Genomic DNA, 10,671 nt, shown 5'->3' on the forward strand with positions numbered 1-10,671 from the left:
TGTCTCATTTGCAGTCAGTCTCCTGGGCAGGCCATATTCAGATATGCGTATATGTGGTGGAGCAGACAAGACTTTTTAATCTGTTGAAAAGGTAAATGGTTCCCAGAAGTGTATGTGCCCCTGGATCGCTTTTTGGGACTCCAATTCTGCCCCTTCCCTTCTACTGAAACTGCTCTTGCTGAAGTCTTGAATGACCCGCTCCCTAACTGAAGTTCAGAACCAATGCTTCAGTCACACATTCCTTGAACTGGCAGCCTCCTTTGACACAATTGACCATGCTCTCTTCTGAAGTTTTGCTCTCCACTGACTTCTGTGTGTCTGTCCTTTCCTGATTCTCCTTTTGCCTCTCTAATAACTCTTTCAGTGCGATCTTCATAAGATGCTCCCCACCCTCCCTTCAACTCTGTGAGGGTTCCACAGGCCCCTGTCCTTGCATCTCTTTCTCTTCTTCTTCTACACCTTATCTTTGGATAATCTCAGTCAGTAACACAAATTCAACTACCATCTCTGAGCTGATAACTCACAGAGACTCTCTACTGAAAAATGTATCCTATCAGACAAGAGACAACATTTGGAGGTGGACAGAATACAAGAAGGAATCAATTAGGCAATACTAGTCAATACTGTATTCTGTGGGCTCAACACATTAGCATCCCAAATATTGTCAGATTTTTTTTGTGGGCATGTTGGCAGAGGGATTTGAAAGAGAACAACCACTTGATTCAATTATAGTGATCACGATAAGACCCACTAGAGAGACAGATTATTCTACAACTCCCTAATGCTGGGTTCTTACATCTTATTTGGAAATATCTGGTAGTGTCCATAGTTGGACACAGGATACTGGATCATGGATCTAATACACTCTGTCAATCCCTATATTCCCATGAATTTAATACCTAGACTACAGAATACACTTCTGAAGAAACCGAGAGGAGAGGAGGTAATGCAAAAGAGAGGACAAAGAGAATGAAGTGATTTCTAAATAATGTATGTACATTCAAAGGGACAAATGTGACAAGTAGTATTTTCATTGACCTTTTAGTGTAACCTTAGATACAAGCAATACTGGGAACTAGAAATGAAATATAGGTTACAAGAAGATTCATTTCTTGATTTACTGTTTAAAGGTCACAGTCTGGGAGTTTCACGCCTACTGTATATGACCTGCCTATTTAATATTTTTTGTCATCTCTCTCTCTTGCTCTTCTACTATATGCATCTGGGAGTAAAGCTTTCTTTGACTTTGTTTTTTTTAAGATCCTCAAACCTATTGCTGAGAAAAGAGCAACATCTGACACATAAAACATAGAGTGGATACATGGATGGATGGAGGGATACAGATTGTCATTTGGAAAGGAATAGGAGATAAAATATAGTGATTTATCCCATAATGGAACTGGGACCCTGATCCAGTGTGGCTGGTTTTCACAATCCATTATGCTAAAGTGTCCCTACAGCCAATAGAACTGTCCATGGGAAGATGAGTGTGATGTTACCTGGCTAACAGGACCTCTGACCCAACCTGGTCTCTCTTGATATGTCTACACTGCAGTGTTTTTCCAGAATAACGGCCATTATTCTGGAAGTTTAACACTAGGATGCACACTGCAATTGCATTATTTCGACAAAAAGTTGAAATAATGGAGGGCTTTTTACAACTGTGGTAAACCTAATTCTACAAGGAATAAGGGTTTTTCCAGAAAAGTTTTTCTGGAAAAAGGCATGTGTGGATCCAGAAGAGGGAGTTCTGTCAAAAAAAGAGGCCTTCAGGAAATAACACAGGTGCCCTGCTAGCTACACAGTCCATACTCATCACAACTCTATAGTTCCTGTCTCCTGGCAGCTCTTAAAGATGCAGGCCTTGGGTCGGGGGGAGGGGGGGAGGGGGGGGAGGGGGGAGGGGGGAGGGAGGCGGGGTGCAGTACCTTGTGTATTCCCTGTGATTTACCTCAGCATAGCTGACTTATACTCAGCACCTACAATTTTCTTCACTCTTGGAGCAATGACAGTGGTGTTTTGTAACCAAAAAGCTTCCTGAAAGCAAAGTAGTATTTATTTAGAATAAAATCATTTCACACTTTATTAAGATCTAGGAGTATGTCTACACTACCACTCTAGTTCGAACTAGGGTGGTTAATGTAGGCAATCGAAATTGCAAATGAAGCCCGGGATTTAAATATCCTGGGCTTCATTTTCATCTTGCCGGGCGCCACCATTTTTAAAGCCCCGGTAGTTCGGACTCCGTGCCCGCGGCTACACGCGGCACAGAGTAGATAGTGCGAACGAGGTGTAACGGTAGTTCGAATTAGAAAGCCTAATTCGAACTACCTACTCCATGCCGCGTGTAGCCGCGGGCACAGAGTCCGAACTACCGGGGCTTTAAAAATGGCGGTGCACGGCAAGATGCAAATGAAGCCCGGGGTATTTAAATCCCGGGCTTCATTTGCAACTTCGATTGCCTACATTAACCACCCTAGTTCAAAATAGGGTGGTAGTGTAGACATACCCAGTTTTCTCTATACTCATGCCAACCTCTCCCTCAGGCTCACCATGCCCTGGAACTGGGGAAAGCTGATGGATTCTCCCACAGGACCCGCTGTCTGTGTTAGAGTTTTGTGATAAACCCCTTGCCCCACCCATTTCAGGGAGGTCGCTTCAAATCTTAGCCGGTTGTTTATCTCCCCAGTTTTTGAAAGAACTAGTCACTTTTAAATATTTATAGCCCTATCATTTGTTAGCTTCAAGCAATTCTGGGGGCAGTATCTTCTGTTGTCTTATAATTGCCTCCCAAAGTTTATTCTAGGGTTGCTTATAGTTAGTTGATCATCTTGATTTCTTGCTTGCTTTCCCCATGGCTCACTGTGTTCATACAGGAAGTTTGATTGCCCTAGGGCTTGACAATTCAAAGGGGCCTGGAGCTTCCAGACATGACCATTGTTATTGCAGTAGCAGTGGCAGTCAGAGACTCAGGCCCTTTAATTTAAATTGTTGGTGGAGCACTATGCTGGGTTCTCCATGTGACTCAAAGTGCTGGGGGTGGGTATCGTGCTCTGGGCAGTGCTGAGGACTGGCTACACACAACTACGCCCCTTTCTGCCGAGGCTCTGCCCTTTCCGGGGCACAACACTGCCCTCCATGTCTTGCCCAGGGGCCCACAGTGGCTGTCAGCCCTCCTGGATAGCCCAATATACAAGTCACATGCAGTGTTGATAACATTGTCCTATCTCAGTATTCCTAGATTGGTACCTAGCAGCTCCACATCCATCACATCCCATGGGGTAGGAGGATTCTCCAGTGGCATAGAGACAGGGGAGCAGCTCTTATGCTATCCCAATCTGCTGCCAATTTAGAAAGAGTAGCCAGGAAAATGGGGTATGGATAGGTTTTCCTTGGGCAACTAATCCCTGGTGATGGCACCTGCCTCTTATGTGACTCTGAGTTACACAGTGACAAGTTTGTCTCATGCTTGGTCTGGGATTAGGAATGGAAAATCTGCTTTTGCAAATCCCCCTCCTGATGTAGTTGAAAATATGTCGTTTCATGTTTGGAGGCAAAAAGGGTCTAGTGTGTAGAGCAATGGACTGGGTTTCTACAGACATGAGTTCTCCTTCTGGCTCTGCCACTACTAGCCCACAGGATGATCTTGGGCAAGTCTTTTCCACTGTGTGCTTCAGATTCCCATCTATAAAATGAGGATAATGCTCCTAACCTCCTTTGAAGAGCACTTTGAAATCTACTGATGAAAAGTGTGGTATAAATACTAGGAAGGACTGGCTCTTTAATTTGAGAGTTGATAATGAAATGTAAATCATGATACAGATACACTTTGTAATGGAATATGACAAGCCTTTTCTCTGCCCTTTAACTTATCTGAACGGATATCATTATATTCTTTTTGATTCCTTCCTCTCGTTTTTTTTTAAACCCAGGATAATGGAATAATAGCAAAAAGTGGGGCAAAGGCAAAGCAGATCATGAAAATTTGCCTAAAGAATGTCTGCTTTAGGTACTATATAAACTATTCTGATTTTTTTTAATGTCAGACTTAGCAAGTCTTTCATAAGATATATTTTTTTCTTTGCTTTTACTTTTTTTTTAACTGACCTAGTTTTTAAATTCCTGCCAAGCAGCTGATGGTTAGTGTAAGGATACATAGTTTTTGTTTTTTATGAAAAATCCAGCTGGGGGAATGGTCATTCAAAGGAGGATGATAGACACTGTACTATCACCGTTAGCTACCATTGAAGTAATTAGCCTGATATGGATCTTTCACAATTCCTTATTGTTTCATGTGATGTTAGTACAGTAAAGAGTCTGAGTTGTTGCTGGTGGATGCTCTGCCTTATTCATCCCAGGATCCTTCATTAAAAATTCGGGGGCCCCAATCCTGCAAAGTGTCATTAAGCACATTCAACCAATCCATACTTAGTAAAGTTTTTAAGCTCATGCTTAAATCTTGCTGAAGTCAATGGGATTTAAGCACATGCTTAAGTGCTTTACTCAGTAGTGGTGGAATTAATCATGTGCTTGAAGTTAAATCCAGGCTTAAGGGCTTTGCTAAATCAGGGTCTCAACCAAGACATAAGAAGGCCATTTTAATTAAAACTCCTTTGGCCTCTCTAGCAATATGCAGCAAAAACATCATAGTGGGATCAAGCATAGAATATGTAAGGAAGGTGACTTTTCCCAAGTTTCCACAGTCATATGTATTGGCCCAGCTCTTCTTTGTTTTACACAAGGATAATTGTTTTGATATCAGTAGCGTTACCCTTGGTTTTCATTGCAGTAAGCGAGAGCACAGTCAGGCCCAACTGTTGTAACCATATTTTCTAAGTCAGTAGTTTTCCAACTTTTTATCTCATGGCCCAGTTGAAGAAAATTGTTGATGCCCATGACTCAGCATAATTTGACTAAAGTGTGGGCTCCGAGCTGGGGCTAAGTATGAGAGCTTTGGTGTGTAGGAGGGGGCTCCAGCTTTGGGGGAGCGGCACTGGGGCAGAAGGGGCTTAACTTGAGCGATTCCCAGTCAGCGATGCAGCAGGAGTGCTAAGGCTTCTTTAGACTCTGCTGTACCCCAGAAGCAGCCAGCTGCAGGTTCCCAGCCAATGGGAGTGTGGAGCTAGTGCTCAGGGCAGAGGCAGCACATGGAGATTTGTGTGCTCTTCCCCCCCCCCCCCCCCCATCACCACTTAGAAGCTGGGCCTGCTATCGGCCACTTCTGGAGCACAGTGTAGTCTGCAGTGCCAGGACAGGCAGGTAGCCTGCCTTAGCAACCCCCACTGGTCACCTGATCACCCTACATCCTGTCAGTCAGTAATCACTGTTGGTATAACTGCTTGTCCTCAGAAGATATCCTCTGCTAAAACCAACATTCATGTCTTAATGATCTTTCAGCTTGCCTAACTCAAACTCCTGCTCTCCCCTAGTGTCTAGACTGCAAAGAAAAGTCAGAAAAAGATATGCAAATTGTGAACTACAATTTAAGTATCTTTTTCTGCTTTTTTTTTTTTTTTTCAAAGGAGGCTTTTCCGAAATTTGGCCCATCTACACAGAGCCAAATTTTGGAAAAATCTCCTCTTTCAGAACATCCATTTTTCTTCATACAATGAGGAATACAGGGATGCCGGAAGAACGCGTCCACTTTTTCAGAAACTGTTCTGAAAAAGTGGACATATTCCTTGAACGTGGCATAGCATTTCCAGATCTGCAATGTAGACATAGCCTGAAATTCCACAACCCAGTATTGGGTCATGATCAATAGTTTGAAAACCACTGGTCTTCTTGTCTTCTCTTTTTTTAAAAGTGATAATACTTAAAAAAAAAATCAGTGGGCCCATCAGCTCAGCGCAAACATTGAAGATCTTTTGGCATTTGGGGAAAGAATATCCTATCTCTTCCTCATTCTTTTGTAGTATACAATGAACAGTTGCTGTCCTCCATCTCTGAGGTTACTTCCAAAGGTTTCAGTCCACCCTGAAAGTAGGCTGAAGAGATTAATATCCTGTACACAAGGGCTAGTTGTTACATTTGTCAAATGCTTTTAGATCTGTCATATGAAAGGTACTATGTGAATACGGGTTTAGGCACTTAAATTTAGGCAGCCACGTTCAAAAAAGAAACTTGAGGAAATATTCTCCAAGATAGTTTTCAATAGTACTAATGGTAAATGTTTGTTATATAGAATTGGTAGAAAAAAAGGTAAATGTATTCAATGAACCATTAAAAAAAAAAGAAAAAATATTTGTGCTTTGCTTGAAATTGTTTACAATTATGCTTAAATATTTTGAAACACAATTTTTTAACATTTTATTTTATTTAGCGAGACATGAGGGAGAAGCTTCTCGTCTTGCTTTTTAGCAACTTTGAAATAAACAGATGTCCGAGTAACAAAGTGTGAGAGAGTGAAAATTTCTCCCTCAAAATAAAATTTAAAAACACCCTTTTCATTGAGATTGTCAGAAACATTAATGATTCTGTTGAAACTTGAAATTTTCCCTTGAAAATGAACATTTCATTGAAAAGCCACTTTACACATACAAAAATGGACATAAAATTTCCTGCCATTTCTAGTATTATGACATAAAAAGACCCCAGACAGAATGTGGGCTCCCATTGATAATTTCATGGAAGTTAGGTTCATAAAAGGCTATTAGCCAGGGGATAAAATGGTGTCCTTGGCCTCTGTCTGTCAGCGGCTGGAGAGGGATGGCAGGAGACAAATCGCTTGATCATTGTCTTCGGTCCACCCTCTCTGGGGCACCTGGTGCTGGCCACTGTCTGCAGACAGGATACTGGGCTAGATGGACCTTTGGTCTGACCCAGTACGACCGTTCTTATGTTCTTAGTTCTTATTGAACTGTGCACTATGCAGAGAGAGAAAAATTTTCTCAAAGGCTTTACAGACTAAAGGACACAGACAGAGGGAAAGAAGTAGCCGTATACTGCCAAACATTAAATACACTTATAAACGGATGACTCATTTTTATTAATATAGTTAATTATTATTTTAAATTGATGTCTAGCAGTCCCTACCAAATTCACATTGTGCTAGTCAGTGTCAAAACATGAATTGGTTAATGAGAAGATGCAATAGGTAGGTGAAATAACAGAGGTTTAGGAATCTGATTGCACTGTTCTAAATGGGCTAGGATTTTAATCTCAGTACACATTGGTGAACTTTCTATTGTTTCAAAGAATCATCTCCACCAAGTGGAATGCTTATTTAAGTGCCTCTCATAAAAGTTCATAACTAAGTGAGCTGGAGGAAAGTAATAAATGGTTATCACAGACTCTCTGTTGTAAACGTTCATTCCTAATGGGACAACCGGGAGGCCTAGCCATAATGATATAATTCACACACATCTTAGTAGATAGAGGCTGTTCAAAAACGTACAAGCTAAAAATAAACGGTAGATAGCAAGCCTCTATTTAACATTACTGCTTCTCTTAAAATCACCTCTGAATTAATTTGTCAGCTGATTATTTTCATTTAGTCTGACCAGGGCTGTGTAATTTCAAAGGCAGCATTATTATGGTGGGCAGGTGATTCTCAAATCTAATTTGGGGGTAGTGACAGGAGAATGGAAATTTTGAAAAGAGAGGATCCCTTGAGATGGTCTTCCCATGGGCTGGCTTTCTCATAAAGGAAACACATAATGCTTTTGTAGAGAGGCAGAGAGAATAAATTGGATCACAGAGGATGCATAGCAAGAACAGCCACACCAGGCTAAGTGTTGTCTTGGGGTACATCTACACAGTACCCTAAATTCAAAATAAGATACACAATTTCCACTATGCAAATTGTGTGTCTTATTTTGATTGTATTTCAAAATTTGGTGTGTCTACACAGTGCCAAATTTTGAAATAATGTGCTATTTCAAGACATCCCTTAACCCTCATGGAATGAGGGTTACAGGGATGCCGAAATAGCGTGCCCGTTATTTCAAAAAATATTTTGAAGATACCAGATTGTGTGGTAGCTGGAGAATAGATGCTGAGGCCATCCAAAGGGGAGCAAGGCTAGATATAATTGAAATCAATGGAGCTATGCCAATTTACACCAGCTGGGGATGTGGCTCCATATTAAAAGTGATGGATGATTCACTTAGGGAAGGAAAATTCAGACCAGGTTGGGGAATTCCTGAGTGGAGTCCGAACTAGCTGGGGGTCACCAACGACCAACTTGACCAGACCAGGACTAACCTGAAAGGAGTCAGACTGGGTCTCTATACTCTATAAGGCAGAAGCCAGAAAAAGCATGACCAGTTCTGAGAGTGAACAACTATAAAGAGACGCACCATTTGGACAAGTGTATCTTTTCATGACACCCCTATATTGTCTATTAGACAAGTTTCTGATCTGTATTAAAGATGCGGAGGATCTCAGCTGTGTGTGGAGGTAGACAGCACGAACTCTGAATATTGCATTGCTCCTTACATTGCAGCTACTTAACATTCACATTTACATTAACATGCCCGTCATTCACATTTTGTGCGGGAGTAAAATACCCTTGATGCCTCACACTCAAAAATATTTCAGAATCAAGCCCTTTTGAGTGCATAACTCCAGCACCATTTTTTGATATTTTTCCCCATGTGCAACATTTCTCTGTATCTAAAATCTAATTATATAGGGTCTTTGTCTTCCATAAGAGCAACTTCTAATTATTAAATTCTGCTACCTGTAGATCCCACCTTATAGGTTCTTGAAAGCATCATAATAATGAAATAAAACTGCCTGTAGGGTGTAGCAGAGAAACCCCACACTGCCAGAGCAGGGAGTAAAGAGATCCTATGGGCTCTGTTATCTGTGCCCCTCTGTACCTGCAGCCTGCCATCCTTGCTGCCAAAGGGATGAAGGTCATAAAACTGCCCAGTGAACACAGAGGATAGAGATTTCCTGCTTCCCCTCAGAAAGACCTGCAGTCTCGACTGGATGCTAAAAAGGTCCACAAGGGGGTGCTACTTCAAGCAAACCATAACAGTCTGATTAAGAGTCTCTAGTCTTATTTCGTTCTCATCATTAATCTTCCTTAATTCTTATCTTAAGCCACTGATCATGACACATTATGGAGCTATTACATTGTATTATTTTGTCTACTCAAGAGCTAATATAGCAATGGAATATATGAGGCAATAAATAGTGTTTGCAGGTGATTAAACACTGAAGCAAAGCCTACTTCAATTCCATGGATACTAATTCTACTGCAGGTATAGCTAAGATCGAATCAGAACCTTAAATCTCAACCGTTCTGAATATTGCAGGGCATTGGATTTGAAACACATTAATCTATTTTTGGTTTCAGGGCAGACCCAAAATCTGAAGGGAATCTACTTTTCAAACCCAGTTCAGAGGTGGTAGAAATTGCTTATCTTCTCCACTGTTTGGGAGCAAAATTCCATGAGTACCAGTCCTATAATTGACAAATATCTTTTTTTCCTGTTATAAAATACTTGGCTTCTGTTATTCCTCTCCAGCTTAACATCTGATGAACTGGGTTTTGTCCATGAAAGCTCATAATACTATATATTTTGGTTAGTTCCTAAGGACTACTCTCTGGCTACGTCTACACTGGCCACAATTTCCAGAAAAGGGATGCAAATCAGGTAAGTCAGGATAGGGAAATCCGCGGGGGATTTAAATATCCCTCACGGATTTAAATAAACATGTCCGCCGCTTTTTTTCCGGCTTGGGGAAAAGCCGGAAAAAAAGCATCTAGACGGGCGCGATCCTCCGGAATAAAGCCCTTTTCCGGAGGATCTCTTATTCCTACTTCAAAGTTCTGACTGGTGGGACCTTTGAAGTAGGAATAAGAGATCCTCCGGAAAAGGGCTTTATTCCAGAGGATCGCGCCAGTGTAGACGCTCTTTTCCGGCTTTTTTAAAAGCCGGAAAAAAGCAGCGGACATTTTTATTTAAATGCCGCGGGGGATATTTAAATCCCCCGCGGATTTCCCTACTACGATAGGTGAAATTTACATGCCCCTTTCGGAAAAGGGGCCAGTGTAGACGTAGCCAAGGAGAGTCTGCACATGCATTTCTCCCATTTTAGGCTGAAAAATGTTTTGTTTGTTTTCATGGTCATTTTAGTATCTGTGCTTATGATGGCACTTGGTAAAAAACCATGTGTCAATATATAATTGTAATCCACATGCCTTCTGGGTGCAGTGTAGTTGCCCATGCAGCAGCATTTAGGGCATGTATACATTAGGAAATTATTTCAAAATAAACTATTTTGAAATAAGTCCCGAAATAACTATTTTGAAATAGCATGCCCATACTACAGTGGAGCTTTGAAATTAGTTCAAGAAAGGCTCCATTAATGTGGATGCGTTACCTCAACTTAAAGCCCCAGGAAGCACTGAGGACTGACTACTTTGAATGACTCCAAGGATTATTTATTTCGAAATAGCAGCAGTGGAGTATCCATACTAATGTTATTTCGAAATAACTATTTTTAAATAAGCATTATTCTTCATGGAAAGCAGGAATTTTTATTTCAAAATAACCAGCCCCTTATTTTGAAATAATTTTGAAAGTTATAATAACTTCCTAGTGTAAACTAGGGCTTAGACCACTTACAGAGAGAAAAAATGAGTTTGTTCCACAGCCTTAGCTGAGAGCCAGTTGGCCTTTAGCTCAAGCAATAGAGGCTCATGTACTAAGCTCT

This window comes from Pelodiscus sinensis, chromosome 1 (assembly GCF_049634645.1).
Source record: "Pelodiscus sinensis isolate JC-2024 chromosome 1, ASM4963464v1, whole genome shotgun sequence".
NCBI classification, from domain to species: Eukaryota; Metazoa; Chordata; order Testudines; family Trionychidae; genus Pelodiscus; species Pelodiscus sinensis.